The sequence below is a fragment of the Parasteatoda tepidariorum genome, chromosome 7, assembly GCF_043381705.1.
Source record: "Parasteatoda tepidariorum isolate YZ-2023 chromosome 7, CAS_Ptep_4.0, whole genome shotgun sequence".
Taxonomy (NCBI): domain Eukaryota; kingdom Metazoa; phylum Arthropoda; class Arachnida; order Araneae; family Theridiidae; genus Parasteatoda; species Parasteatoda tepidariorum.
Window position 1 is genome coordinate 48,303,815 of NC_092210.1, and position 16,638 is coordinate 48,320,452.

Here is a 16,638-nt window from a genome sequence, read left to right on the forward strand (position 1 = left end):
ATATATATATATATACGTGTGTATGTAGGTTGGCGTATATGTGTGGCACCATAAACTCTGGTATTTGTCTATCTACTGGAGATACTTTTAAGCAATAAGTAATAATTTAAGTAGCGTTGTATAGTTAGTTAAACGTTAAGTATTTATTTAATATATTTTTGTAGAAATAAAAACTTTATTTACGAAATTTATATTTGATCCTTTCTAAAATGGCTGCAGAAACCTGAAACATGCTATAGTACTCAGTAGTGTTGGTGACGGAGCTTTAAAAAGAACTTTGAAAATATTTAAAAAGAACTTTGGCAATATCGCAGACATCTCTCGGAAATAGTTAAAATTAAAATCAAAATAACATTCGTGCAGGCAACTAGTAGACGGTGAAAAATGGGGTTAATATAATGCTAAAGGTTGGAGGAGAGATTGAAGAATTTGAGTTTATTTTAATACAGTTATACTGTGCTTTAGGCTAAGTTACCATTTATCTATATGTTGTATAAGATATTTCGAAAGGTGAATAAGCTGGTCGCCAAAGAGAACTAGTATTTATAATTTTTCTTCGCGAGCTGTTTAATCTTTCGTTCTTAGTAAGTCGATATTTCTTGTACAGACATTTTTATCTAACAACAGCGCAGCTTTAAAAATAAAAATAAAAAGATTTAAATTTTAAATAAACATTATACCTTATTACGACAAACATTGCTTTAAACATTGCGTAAAACATAGCACCACTAAAAACGTTTAATGCAAAAATCATATTTCAGTCTTATAATTTCGTAATTTTTCAAAATAAGTACTTTAAAAATCCAAAAGCTCGATTTGAATAAAATATCTAAATTTTTCTCTAACGCACATAAATAAAGGTCTTGTAAATTCAGTTTTTTTTTAGTATGTTACTTAAATATTGAGTTTATCATGAAAATTAACTCACACTATAAAGAAAGGAATTATTTATTTCCGGCACCAAATTTCAGATAAATTTGAAACAAAATTGGAAGAAAAAAAACAATTATAAAACGTTTCTAATAATTGCATTAATACCAATTCTATAAGAAACTTGAAAAACAGATGTTTACTTTTAACGTCCATAAATAAGAGTAATTAACATTTAATATATACGGTTTAATATATACTTATCCAGGCATTTTGAATCGCGCCTCTTTTATAGTTTGAAATGTTGGAAAATGTTAGCTTATAACTTGCATAGAAGTGAAATCAACTAACCGGAGGAAAAAAAACATTGTTGCCAAGGGTACAGTAAATAAAATAAAGATTATCAAATTGAACATTCCCGCGTTTGCTGAAAATATACTTGTATAGTCAAAATTACCGACTTTTTGGTAAAATTAGAAAGTTTTACCACATAATAATTAGAAAGTTTTACCACATAACTAGTTTTTACTAAGCAGCATAATAATAAATCCATATTTTATGATTAATTTAACCAAAAGTCATTACCAAAGCTTCGGGGTAAAAATTACCGTACTTTTTGGCGTTCCAATAAAGCCAGAAAAAACTAAACATTTTACCATATTTTGGTAGTTTTAACCATACTTTCTTTCTTACTGTCAGAAAATGAAACTACAAATGGAATCTTTAAAAATACATTTTCTCTTCTTTTTATTAATCATAATAAACATAATATTTATTAGATGTCGCGATTCAAGTGTTCCCAGTTGAGATAGTAAAGAAAATGTGAGGAAGAAAATTGTTTCTTTTCTGGTGGTGAGAAATAAGAACTTGCTTGGTTTGTTTACACGTTGAAAGCAGCGATTTCATATTTGGTGATAAAAACTATTTAGACTTAAAAATAAATTTCTTAGGTTTCGAGGGAAAAGATTTAGGAAATAAATTTTGAAAATTCTTTCCCCTTCTCTTTCCTTTTCGGGGGGGGGGGCGCTGTTAGTTTAGCACGTTTCCTATTAATGCCAGGAGGAATTGCATATTTCAGTTCCCGAAGATTCCGAACTAGCAGTTAAACACACAGAAAGAAAACGCAAATATTCAGAAAAAATTTACCTACATATTATATAATTTATGTACCGAATATAATACAGCATATTTTTTGTTAAAAATATTCATTTATTTATTTTGACAGCAGGCGAAATATTTTTAAATAAAAAATTCGTAGATTACGATACGATAGATTAAAAAATATTTCATTTTGTGGAATACTGGTCATCAACGGCGAGATTATTATTAATAATCACCGTTTTTTATGACAAATAATCGAATTACTCGGAATAATAAAGCTGCTACGCATATACCATTAACCTGTTTTTCTTACTCAGATGTCTTTAAAGTAGAGGGCTATTGCCCAGGATTTATTTAATTATAATCTTTGATGTATCGGGTATTATTATATAACCCTTTATAATTAATAACATCCGAATAATAAATGAGCATTCTATTCCATTCAAAATCAAAAGTTTAATAATATTGTAATCTCAACTCAATATTTCTACAAAATTGAAATAATATAATAGTAATGTGTCTTTAAAATATCAAATCCTTACAAAAATTTGTTCATACATATAGCAAGGAAAAACTGACATTGATTTCAGAAAATATTATATATATTGCTAAGAAAAAAAAATTTTGATGTTCTCTAATGTGTCCCATAACGGACTTGTGATGTAACAACATTCGGTTATATGATAACGTAATATAAATATTCGGTTTCAATTTTACAACGTTCTAAAATCACGCACTAAATTTAAAACAGGAAATAAAAGAATTATGATTAAACTAAACGTATATACATTAGATTAAGTACAACTTGTCGTCTTGGAAAACAAACGGCCGGAATATCAATTTTCATCCGGTTTACTTTCAAATTTAATTCCATACCGGAGAAGTTAAAAATAAACTGTTTTTAGATGCTCGTAACTCCTAATCTAGAAATCGAAAACAAATGAAACTTCAAATATACGATATTTAAATCATGTTGTTAGGGCTCTTGTCAGAAGAAAAATAGTTCAAAATTTTGCTAAGAAATGAGTATTGTAAATACTTCTGAATCCATATGCTAAAACATAATCTATAGCACAATCATATGCAAATGCGTGGCTATCATATAATGTCAGTATAAAAATGACGTGTATATTATAAGTGGTGTGTGCAAGAAAAATCCTTCGCTATAATGCCAGCAGCTGCCCATACTGCCATACGTTAAAAAAATGTGATTCTGACATCACTTTCCCGATAAATGTATTATCTCTGGTGATTTCACACTTGCTTGGCCGACATGTTCACCAGATCTGAATTCTTCATCAGGGCATATATACAAGTATGTAATCAAAATTTTAGCACATCCATTAAAAATACTTTAAAAGTTAAAGGACAAAGTTTAACATCTAACCATGAAAAAAAAACTTTTTTGGAACAGAAACAAGATTAGTAACGTACCACTTATTAAGTCTTTAAATAAATAAGGGGAGAGTTGAAATTATCAAGTCAACAATTATGATAACGTTGGTGATTGAAAATTTAAAAGAAACGCAGATTTGCATTTCGTTCATGTAAGCGTCAATTCAAAAAGCTCTAATTTTTTTTTTTTTTTTTTTTTTTTTTTTNTTTTTTTTTTTTTTTTTTTTTTTTTTTTTTTTTTTTTTTTTAATGGCTCTAGGGATCGAGCACTTATTTGCCAATTAAACAAAATCAAGATTCAATTAAGCATGCAAGATTCAATTCAAGATGCAATTAAGCATGATCTAATCTCGGTGATGTCTGAATAATTATTATTCTGCTTTCAGCTGGCACTGACCACAGTTGCATTAGTAGATAGATGGTAGTAGATGGTTAGAATCCCTTTGGCATTCGGTTAAATTAGGAAATTTTTGTGGATCTCATCACCCAAAAACACAAATACGGATTTATTCACTCAAAATTCCTGGCTCAAAACGTCTGGGACGAGATTTTAAGCATTAGAGTGTTTATCATTAAATATTACGATTATCAATCTTGATCAAGGAGTCTTGATCAAGGAAATCTGAGTTGTGTTCGAAATAGCAATTTTTCGGACTTAAATATTTATTTAATTATAAATCCGATATGAAAAGCTTTTATTTTATCTGATATGAAAGCTTTTATATATATATATATATATATATATATATATATATATACTCAAAAANACCTATTACCAAAATTAATTAATCGTCATTGGTGTCAGTAATAGTTCGATGCTTTGTATATATATATATATATATATTTATTTTTCTAATTCTTTTAAGGAAGTGTACTCGAAAGTGCATGCTTAAGAAATCAATTTCATAATGTTTCTACAATAGTGTTCCATCTCAAATAAATTTAACTTCATAACGCTACATTTTAAACCTATTTCAATTATAAACATTATTCAAATTATAACTTTATCTCGGAGAGTTATTTCTTCAATACTGATCAATATAAATTATATGACTACCTTTAGGAAAAAAATACAGACATTTTTAACACGTTTCGAAATTCCATGGATTCTCTAAACGCTCGGCAATACATCATCATTACTTCTTCGTAATCCAAATATATATATATCAGATATTTTCATTCGCAACCCATTCCGAATGGGAGATGATTTATTTTACCATCAAGTAAAGTTATCGAAACTTTTTCGAAACTTTATTTCACTTCAATCTCCAAATAAAGATTTATTTCTCTCGCAGAACTTGAATGGAGATGCCAGGAAGTTCGATAACTCATAAAAAGTACGTTTACAAATTTTTTATTTAATGAAAGAAAAAAGTTACAAATTTTTAATTTATAAAAGAATAAATTTAAAGACTTTCCTTTCTCTTGATTAAAAAATTTAGATTAAGTACAAATTTTTCTTCGTACTCAAAAGAGTTTTGATGTTATGAATTTAAATATTAATGCAAATTCATAATGCTTGAAAATTATTCGATATCGTCAAAAAGTCAGACATCGTATTGCCGTAAAAAAGTTCGTGTAAATGACGTAAGTTTTTTTTTATCACTGAAGAGTTTGGATATAGTTCTACTTAAAATCTAATGGTCAGCACTATGATAATCCAAAAATGATAACATGAAACTGATTTCAAATACGTTAAAACTTTTTTATCACAGTAGGTGAACATTTTTATCGAAAAATACTACTCAATGCTTATAAGTATTAGTAACATAGCTTATACATTTAATAATTGTAAAATGGTAACTTAATATGTTTATAATAAAATGTTATATAATGAGCTACCATCATGCGTTTACTTAAAGTTTAAATTTTAAACGTCTTTTAATAACGTCTTTTAATTTTAAACCATCTACTTTGAATAATGTTTATCATAAAATGTTAGAACAATAAACAGTTCGTAATAAACACCACATAAAGCTTGTACAAATACTGTATTCACGAAATTTTATCAGTTTAGCTGCCCTAAAACTGTCTAACTAGTTCCAGTAGACTTAATAGGTACTTTCATAATCTTTTAATTTTGAATCGAACTCAGACGCAAAACAAACAAGCCTTTCTGAATATTTTTTTAATAATACTGATCCTATCTGCATCACAGAAAAAAGTACACAAAAGCCTAACAATACTAGCAGTCGAATTCTCATCAATCTACAATCGAGAATGCTCTACATCAGCATTGTAGTCAGTATTGCAATCAAAGAGCAGCATGCAACTCTGTATTTATGTAACCAGTACTTCCAAAATTATCGATGCACAAAAAAAAACTCTAAAAGTCCTTTAAAGCCTTAAATTCAAAATATGCATCCATAAATATGCACGAAAATTGTTCATAAACGAAAGCTTTTATCCTTCATTTTCACAGAAATAAAAAAAATTATTTAAAAAATTTCCAAAAGTGTTTTAAGCGTTATTTAATACATTGCGTTAACGTTACGAATAAATATGTCAAAATAATAACTGTAATCATTGCAGTTTATCGGCTGTTTTCACAAAATTTTTAAAAATCTTCTAACTGTAATGTATTATTTTAAAAAAATGGTAGTCTAAGATAAACAAAAAGGAAAAAATATAATCGCTTTTATAATCCCTTGATAATAGCAGTTTTTGTTTGGAAAAGATATCATAAAATGAAATTGTTCACCATAAAAACGAACCCTATAGTTATATCTGCCTAAAGAACTTATCATAAAAATTAAAATATTCTGAAACCATTAACACTTTTATTCCAACATTAGGCTATTCTCATTTAGTCACTCTTTTTAGTGTGAAATAGAACTGTTATTATCCCTTCATGATGAAATTGTTCGATAGTTATACGGAGCTAAAGAGAAGTATTGCCAATATCCACTAGAATTTGGGTATCTTTTTTTAGCACTTATTTTAGGTTTCGAAGGTATAAAATCGGTTTATAACCTCTGATATTTTGTGGTTCTAGTTTTAACAGGTCATTTCCTTGAGTGTATTCAAAACAGACAAAAGAGAAAATTGTATTAAGTACTTTATATTTGTATGAAATGAAAAAATTATTTTAAGAAAAAACTATTATGGTTAAACAGAAAACTGAGATATACAATTTTGTAGATCAATAAGAAATGATCAATAGATTAATAAGAATAAGATCAATAGATTAATAAGAATCGTAAAAGAAAAAATTATTGTAAAATTACCGAACTATATGATAAAAATATTTCTGATAAGAATTAAAAAAAGCATAATTCTGGTCATAAAAACCAAAATTCAAGGATTTTAAACCATTCATTTGGTAATTTTGTACTTATCTGGTAACGATTTGATGGAAATTTTGGTTTTCAAAATTTCAGTTCTTCTTATCACATATTTAGTAAATATATAAAACTGAAAAGTAAATTCAACCGAATAAAAGATTTTTAGCTAGATTTTTGGTGTTTCCATAGACCCAGACGAACCGTAAGTTTTAATATATTCTACACTGGTGGGCAAAATTAAGAGATGGAAAGCATTTTCGCACATTCATTCGCACATGCAGGATACCCGCACACCGCTCCATGTGTTTGACAATGATTCCGTGAATGCCCAGAGGTACAGACAGGAGGTCCTAGAGCCCTATGTGCGTCTTTTCAGGGGCGCTGTTGGCCCTGAGTTCATTTTTATGGACGACAATGCGCGACCACATAGGCTCTCATGGTTGATGAGTATCTGGAAAGCGAGGATATTCAACGAATGGATTGGCCAGCCAAATCCCCTGACCTGAATTCTATTGAACATGCTTCGGAGAGCAATTGCGATGCGCCAACCTCCCCCCAGAACCATTCTGGAGTCAAAAATTGCTCTGGTGGAAGAATGGAAGGGTCTTCCACAAGTCCTCCTTAACTCCCTTAATAACAGCATGCATACTCGTTGTGCATGCTGCCTGTCTGTCAGGGGTGACCATACACCATACTGGAGGCAACACACACTGTACAAGCCTCACTTTTATTGTCATCTTTTATCCTTAAGTTCAGACTGCATTGGATTTATTGGCAATAGGTCTTGCCAGTGAATGGCACTTTCATTTTAGTTTTGCATACTTTATTATCATTGAATAAGCTATATCTATACCAAATTTCATTTATTTATATTCAGTATTTTTTGAGATATTTGGGAAAATGTCTTCCATCTCTTAATTTTGTCCACCAGTGTAGTAGTTTTGTCCAATTTGCTTTACCCTTCACCCGAGGTTAGTTTTTTACTTAAGGCTCCATATTCAGCAAATTTCACATCAGTTCGCTTTTACCGAAGACCATTATAAATTCGAATGACTTTGAGTCTTGTTAAAATTTTCAGTTTTTTGCGAGTTTACAATAAATTTCAAGATTATGCCAAAAGCTCACCATATCTTGCTCCTTTTAGATACTGCTTATTAGTACTTATTCACTGAAATATATATCTTTGTGGCGTACTGCTGACATGACACTAGTAGATTCTCACAATAAAAATCTAGGAAAAAATCTTTATTTCATGAACTTTGAATTATCTTTGCCAAGAGTCAAGCATAAATATGTTCGTCTTAGTAATTGGTGTATAAATAGAACACTAAATAAAAGTAAATTTCATGATTAGCTCTTGGCGCTAAAAGTATTTTCATATATAAATCGCTGCGATTTTCTTAAAATTCCAAATGACCTCCAGTTTCGACCCAAGAGAACCATTTTATTTTTCCTTCTTTTCAGAAAAGATATAAAAAATGCGTTTCTAGTATTTTTACCTAAAGAATATATCCTGAAAATTGTAATAAAATCAAAAATATGAAAAATCTAATCCTGCTCTTTTAAAAACAGGAGCTTTTAAATTCGCTTTTTATTTTTAGTTACTATTTGGTTAACATTTTTTACCAGTGAGATCATTTAGCAATTGTATAAAATAAAATTCCTAATAATACTTTGCAATTTTAAATATTTATTTTGTATTAACGTTTTTTAATGCATATGTTAAATGGACTCATTTTTACGTAAATTTTTATAATTTTAAGTAGCATAGCTTATTTACTACCTATTACTTTTGAAATGGCAACTTAATATGTTATCGTAAAATGTTTACATTATAACGTACTATCATGCGTTTACTTGTAATAAAATTTCCTTTTTAAGCGACTTTTAATTTTAAGCCTTCTGATATGAATAAAATGTTTGTACTATTAACATTTTATAATAAACATCCAGAGCAAATATACTATATTCACGAAATTTCATCAGATTAACTATGAATTACTCTAAAGCTCTCAAACTAGTTTCAAGAGACTTAGCTAAATATATTCATGCATTCTTTTGACAACATAATGACAAGATAAACTAAGTCTGAGACAACTAAAAGCGTTTAAACATCCTGCTTTGACAAAATTTGGTAATGGATTGTCTTTCAAATCATAAGACGGGTGAAAATTATTCTTTTTAAACACTTCTCAGAAACTCTTACTATTATCGATTTTCGATTAAGATACTAGTATCGAATGGCACGTAAATCATCGATTTATCACCATGGAATAAACTTCCAAGGTGACTAAAGTTATAATTCTGACCACACGTTTCTTGAAAGGAATACCGTTAAGTAATAAATTCATATTTGATTGATCACTTTAAGAAAATCCTATTTGTCAAACCAATATAAATTTTCAATACTCTGATGTGAATTTTCTTTCCAATAAAAAATTTTCCAATTCTTATATTGATTTTACATTTATCTTAAGAAGTTCTGAAATGTTTTTTTCTTTGAAAGAAAATCTATACATCATTGTAAGTTAATGATTTTAAAATTAAACTTTTTTTAATTATAATCGATTAGCAATAGTGCCGACCGGCCTGTGTAGGGGGCAGGGAACTGTCCAGTATCAGAAAGATCCTGGATTCGAATCCCGGGTAAGGCATGGATGTTTCTTCCTCTCTCTCTGTGTTCTGTGTCCTTTCTCCTTTGTGTGTGAATGTGACCCGCCCTATAAACGAGTTGTGGTTGTGCGAATGGCGTGGCAGAAGTCGAATCCCTGGCCATAGATGGCGCCACTGAAGAACAGGAACAATCGCCCTCCCACTGCCTAAACAGGCATACGACCAAAAAAAAAAATAGCAATAATTAATGTGACTCAACAATCGAAAAAATGTGCCTCAGATGTGATTCACCTTACGTTTTTCATTTTACAATATCATTTTAGTTAGTATACTATATCTAATTCTTATTAGTGTACTTGAAAAACATCACTTACATAAGTTAAAACTAACAAATAGTTATAAATGATCTTTGTGTTCGCAAATTAACCTTTTCCGGAGCAGCAAATTTCGATTGAAAATTTTGTTCAGGCAGAACATTGGTAAACCTTTAAAAGCAATTAGTTTTACATTCCTAGCGGTTTGTAACATCTGCTGCATTAGTGTTACCAAACTAGCTACACTGCACTGGAAAGGGTCAAAACATTTTACCGATCTCGTGAAAATTAGGTTTAGTTTTCTCAGATAAATTTATCACCGCATTTCATCAACATCTCCATAAGAAATTCTTGGGGATATCCTGCTTTCAATCTCTGAAATACATTGGAGATGTCTTATCTTCTGATTTCGTGAAAATCAGGTGGTTTAGTTTTCTCAGATAAATTTATCATCGCATTTCATCAACATTTCCATGAAAAATTCTTGGAGATGTCTTGTTTTCAATCTCTGAAAATCATTGGAGATGATTTATCTTCTGATTTTGTGAAAATCGGGTTCAGTTTCCTTAGATAAATTTATCACCGCATTTCATCACCATAACAAATTCATTGGAGATATCTTGCTTTCGATCTCTAATACTCATTGGGGATGATTTATCTTCTGATTTTGTAAAAATCAGGTTATGTTATCTTAGATAAATTTATCACATCATTTCATCACCATAACAAATTCATTGGAGATATCTTGCTTTCAATCTCTAATACTCATTGGGAATTTCTTGTCTTCTGATTTCGTGAAAATCAGGTGGTTTAGTTTTCTCAGATAAATTTATCATCGCATTTCATGAACATCTCCATAAAAAAATTCGTTAGAGATGTCTATTTTTTCAATCTCTAAAACTCATTGAAGATGTCTTGTCTTCTGATTTCGTGAAAATCAGGTGCTTTAGTTTTCTCAGATAAATTTATCATCGTATTTCATCAACATCTCCATAAAAAATTCGTTAGAAATGTCTATTTTTCAATCTCATCAATTTAATTAAAGTGTATAACCACAACACATCACGAAGTATTTTTGACCCAAAAATTTAACTGTTTTTAAAATGCTGCCTAATATATTCGTCGATTTACAATTTAACGCAAAATAAATTTTGAGTTTATTTCGAAATATTTTTATTAAATTCCATTAGATTCTTTTAAACTGCATACAGCTCTTATAATATCTAATTTTTCTGTCTTATCTATTTCACTAGTTTAAAATTACACTGTAAAAACTTCCAGATCTAATTGCATTAAAAAGTACAGGCACTCGGGGTGCTCTTACTTTTTACCGTAAAATTCATTTTCAGCGGAACATGTTACGGAACAAAAATATGATAGCCTGTAATTTTTACTGTAATAATTATTATAAAATAACTGAATCATTCTAATTAAATAAATAGTGCAAAAAAATGACGGTATAATATTTTACGGTATCGTGGATTTTACTGGTGATGCACCCAAAGTGCTACTTAATACCGTTATTTGATCCGGAATTTTTCAGAGAAGATTTAAAACATTTTCAATGCAAGTAATGTATGAAATGACTGGCATTTTTAAGCAAAGTGTGAATTATGAGAATAATTACTTGATAAACTAAGGAATAGATACAATAACAAATGTTCTTTATTCAGAGTATGATAATATTACTTGGAGGATGTGAAGCAAGTAAAGAGAAAGAGCACATAATTTATTTTTACTTTATTTAAAAAAATATTACTGAGTTAACAATCATTTTCTTCAATAAATGAAAAGTTTTTTTTCTCAAGCAACAGATTTTTTTTCTTTAACGGGTAAATTGGGTTACTATAAATAATATCCGAATATAAGAACATCAGCGTAAAAATATCGAACGAGTGCATGTCGGTTAATAACCCAGAAATCTCTTCTGGATTATTATTTTGATTTACCAGGTTATTATTAATGATAAATAGTGATAATTAAAAAATATGCAATACTAATTAGTGTATAATGGCTAATAGCTAAGACATTTCTACTGTTTTATTATCACTGTTAATCAAGTTATTTACGATGCATGGTGATAATTATAAACCTTCACCTTTCCTAACTAAATAAAAAATGAACATTGCTGGCTACACCGAGCAATTACTTTTAACAGATACTAATCTCAATCATAATCATACGAATTAAATACATATTTTATACATTTAATTCGTTTGATTATGATTTATGATTATTTTAATCATTTTTAAAAAAAAATTTCTGGTTTGCATTTAGTGTTGTATTATTTTGTATTTATTTCTTATATTTATTATTGAAATATTACACTTATTTCTTGCTTTTCTAATCAATTTTAGTCATTGTATACAATGTCATATTTTTCAAATTTGCCAACAACTTATCTAAAACAGTCGTTGAATTGTTTGTAACATTTATTAACTACGTGGATTAATGAGTACATCCTTCAAATTGCTGCAACTTCCCAAAAGCCATTTGGAGAATATCTAATTTCTGTTCGCTATTTTGATAATAGGATATAAATTTGCTTATTATCTTGACTTCAGAATCATTTGAAATAAATGAACGCTAAATGGCTATCTTCAGCATAACTATTATCTTCTAATGACGAAACTCAAAACTCTTTTTAGGCATTACGGTAGTCGTTTAAGATAATTTGAATAGTTGGCTTATATGTGAACACTACATCCTAGTTCTAAAAAAAACATAATAGTCATGAAATTTTTAAGTCATAAAAGGGACCAAGTCAATTGCTTAAATTAGCTCCTCATTACATTGCTACATTAAATATATTCCTTTTGCGAACAATTGCTTTTTATTATGCTTGTTAGACATTGTTAATATCAGCTAATTTAATGGCTAAAAAGATAATAAAGTATCTAGTTCACTTTTGCGAACCAATTTTGAATCTTATATCTCAATTTTATTACTCGATACTTTTCACAAAATGCAAAGGTCTCACAATTGTAAAATTATTTTAATGACAAAAAAAGACATTTTTAGACAGAGAGTGAGAAATAAGAATAAATAAAGTTTATCCTTAGGGCCATTACTGCTGACTGGCGGGAATCTTCGTAAAAGCTATCCGACTATAAATGCAAAGTAGATGTTATACGACGCAAATTTGAGAGGAAAACATTTATAAAAGTTTTTCTAATATAACACAAATAAGAAAAATTTAATAGTTATTAAAAGACTCTCCAAAATTTATACAAAAATTTTTTTTGGCATCATTTGTTGCTTTAAAATATTGGAGTTCATAAGAAGAAGTTCAGGTTCATTAAAATAAAATCATATAACGAGGGGAAAAAACGACGCGTTCTTATTGTTGAACAACATTTTGAACACTGATGTGTCTTTTCTTGATCTTGTAATTTCTTTTTTTAATGATAAGAATTGATCACTTGGATGATGAGATTTAACGCTGTTGGAATTTTTGGGGGGAAGAGGGAAGTCTACGGCTTAGGAAAATCTTTATATTTATAAGAATTGAGTCACATTTCATTTGAGTCACGAAATCCAGTCATATTTATGCAAAACTATACGAACTGATCATAAGATTTTATGCTGATGGACTTTTTTTTTTGGAGGATAGAAGCTTAGGGTTTATACCAATAAGTCCACGATCTTTTATATTTTAAAGACGAAGTTGAGTGCTGTATCAACGCTCTGAGAAAAAAAAGTATGATCAAAATTACCAGAATACGGTAAAATGTACCGTCTCTCTTACTCGATGAAAACGCCAAAAAACTCGGTTATTTTTAACGAAGCGCTTTGGTAATGATTTTGATAAAATTAGCAATAAAAATATGACTTATCATTTCTGATAAAATTAGGTAAATGTGATATAGCTTGGCAATTTTATCATAATACCGTAGATCATAGTATGAAAAGCTTTTATTCCATTAAATTTACTTTTCAGTTTTGTATTTTTTACTAATTGTGTGTTATTGAGAACTATGATTTTGATCACCAAAATTCCGGTAAAACGCTACATATGAACGGAAAAGTCATAGAATAAACTGTTTAAATGCCATAAATGTTGGCTTTATAAATCAGAATTATGCTTGTTTTTTACCAGAAAAGACATTACCATGCAATACGGTAATTTTTCAAGGTTTTTTTTACTCCTTGTGAAATTCAACTACATTTAAACAAAACTACTATTCAAAAACTTGACAAAAACTATCCGGAAACGAAGATCAACTATTCCCTAAGCACGATGGCTGTTATGTGCATAACTCTATGCAATTTTAATTTTAAATATATGTTTTCTAAAACTTCTTTCTTACGTTAATTTTGGAAAACTCTTTATTTTTACACATTTTCAGGTCAAAAGCGTTTTTTAATCTTATTTTGAAATTTCGTATTTTTTCTCCCTCAAACTACTTACATAATAATATTGTCTATAGAAAATACAGACAGGGTAAACAGGTAAACGTAACTCTTCTTAGTTCCTTCAGCAGAAAAATGTTTTTATCGAAGGTTTCTAAGAATTCCAGATTCAAAAAGAAAAGAATTTTGCATCTACATTTCATAAAACAACCTCCATTACAATTTTCGAATGAATTTTGTCAGAAACCAGTTAGTTGCCATCAGTTTTTTTCTTCCTCAAATTCTGCTAAAAATGAAACATTAAGCATTTAATTTAATTAAATTCATCAGTCAATGCTCTAGACAAAATTTACTTTTTGTTTAAAATTAAAAAGTTTCAATCTACGTAATTATTCTTTAGTAAAATTTATTTAAAAATTTAAAAAATATATTCTTTTTTTCTGATACAGCAAAACGGAATAATATTCAAACAAATACTATATTTTTAATCAAAAGCAATTAATAAGATTAAATCCATATTATATTTTAATTTTTGTTTGAATTTTATTTATTTTGTACATCCACTAAACTAATTTTAATTGCTAAAAATATTTTTTGAAGTGAAAATTTAAAAATAAATAGGTATTGCTTAGGTTTACGAAAAAATTACCACCTCCTTTATTTAACCGTGAGATAACACAAAAATTACTTTTATTAACTAAATATATCTGTAACGAAGAAAAAAAACGCTTTCTCATTAATTTCGCCATAAATTAGTTTAATTACATTTTTGAATCAATCATTTATTATAAAAATGCAGTAAATAACATATTGTTATTTATTTTATCACATAGCAACGCAAAAATGCATGAGTATTTTTTATTACAGTACTACAACTGTGTGCAGTATTACAAAACAAGGAACAAATCGAGACTTCAGGGAAAAGAGTAATATTTCAATCGTAAAATACAAAACGATTTATTTTTTAGGATAATTGTTTATAATTTTAATATTCTTTTATATTGAACTCCAATCTTGTCATTTTGCGGAAATATTGTATTATATTCATACTAAAAACGTATTCAACACTGTAAAAATAAAAATTTATGTTATATTACAAAAAATTTCAGCAGAAAAGTTGCCAGCGATTTTTTCGTATGCTACGGAAAAAACACGCTGACAGAAATTTCCTCTTACAAAACTCAGCAGAAAATATCTGTACCCATCAAATATTTTTCCGTATGCCAGGATACGGCCGAGCCGTTTTCCTGAAGATAGTTGTATGTTAAATACACTCTGGTTTGCATAGTAATACAGATTTTTGAACTTTTAATTTTTAAACTTTGAACTTTTAATTTTTAATTTTGAACTTTTAATTTTAAATATAATTTGCTTAAAATAAATAACAAATTAAAACTTGTTTAAAATAATAATAAAATAATAATTTAATTAAATGAATGATTAGTTTTCTATGATTATGCAATCTTTTCCAATTCCAAAAATATTATCACCGTTATTAATTATCATCATTATACTGTGTAATCGGATAAATATTTTTCACTGACATGTTACGTGCTTTATGTAATATCTCAATGACATATTGCATTAATAATATGGCATATTATATGCTAAGTTCATTTTTTCTGAATTATTAGTTTGACCTATCCTATACAACAGAGTAAAGTACAGCATTACCACAACAGCCCATTGTAGGGCAGGGGGATCATGGAGGAAAACTCTACAATTTCGCGACCAACGACAAGATTGTGGCAATGTGGTCAGCACTGCGCACAGTCTTTACTTCCCAGACTGGATGGTACCCATCAATCTGAAGCTGGGTGGGCATCAAGCCGCCTCTGGGGAGCGAACCCCAGTTCCTCACAATGACAGTTCAGTGCCTTAACCACTCATATAACAGAGTGATACTTCGAGAACATAGACGCGGACTCGGAAAGATGAGAAGATAAGAAGGATGAGAAAATACTCCAAAATATTATAAAAATTAAGCAAAATGATTAAATTTGGTATGGAAGAACCAATTCATAACTGTATAAGAACTATGAAGAACCAATGTTGTGACATTTATTAAAGTACAAAGATTAAAGTGAGTAGAACACCTTGTCAGAATAGAAGTAAACAGAAATGTCAAAAAAGTTTACAAGGCCAAACCATATAGTGCACGTGCTAGAAGACCAAAATTACAATAAATTGATGGTCTTGAACAAATACTTAACTTTAACCTTAAAATACTTAACCCTTTAACTCGGAATTTTTATTAAACATATTTTTCATACTATTTTTGTTAATTTGTGTTTAGGTCAAAATAAATGAAAATTTTTACATTTAGAATTTTAATAGTTTATGGTTATGAAAGACAGTATGAAACCGGTAACTTTTTCTGCGTTGAAAGTAAAATCCTCCAAACAATATTTTTTTCATTTGCACTTGTTTGCAATTTTTTAAATTTAAGGGAAACAGTTATTCATCATTGAAATTTCTTTAATTCGCAAAATCAATAATTGATAAATTTTTGAATCTGAATGAAAAAACAAATTTTAAAACCACTTTTTTGGGATTTTATATTTTATATAGTACAAATATAACTCCGATAATCTAAGAGAATTTTAGTAACTATTAGACTGTTTTTTTTTAAATTAAAAAATACTTAATTATATTTTTGATTGTAATTAAAGCGTCAGAAAAAAAAAATGTAAAAAAGGTCACCGGTG

At 28.7% G+C, this 16,638-nt stretch overlaps 1 protein-coding gene across 2 annotated transcripts in view; it reads left to right on the plus strand.

Annotated features, from left to right (window-relative positions):
- The window catches only part of LOC107437431 (uncharacterized), a 418,583-nt gene that overhangs the window by 344,330 nt on the left and 57,615 nt on the right, over positions 1 to 16,638 (plus strand). The gene's annotated exons all lie outside the window — the stretch shown is intronic.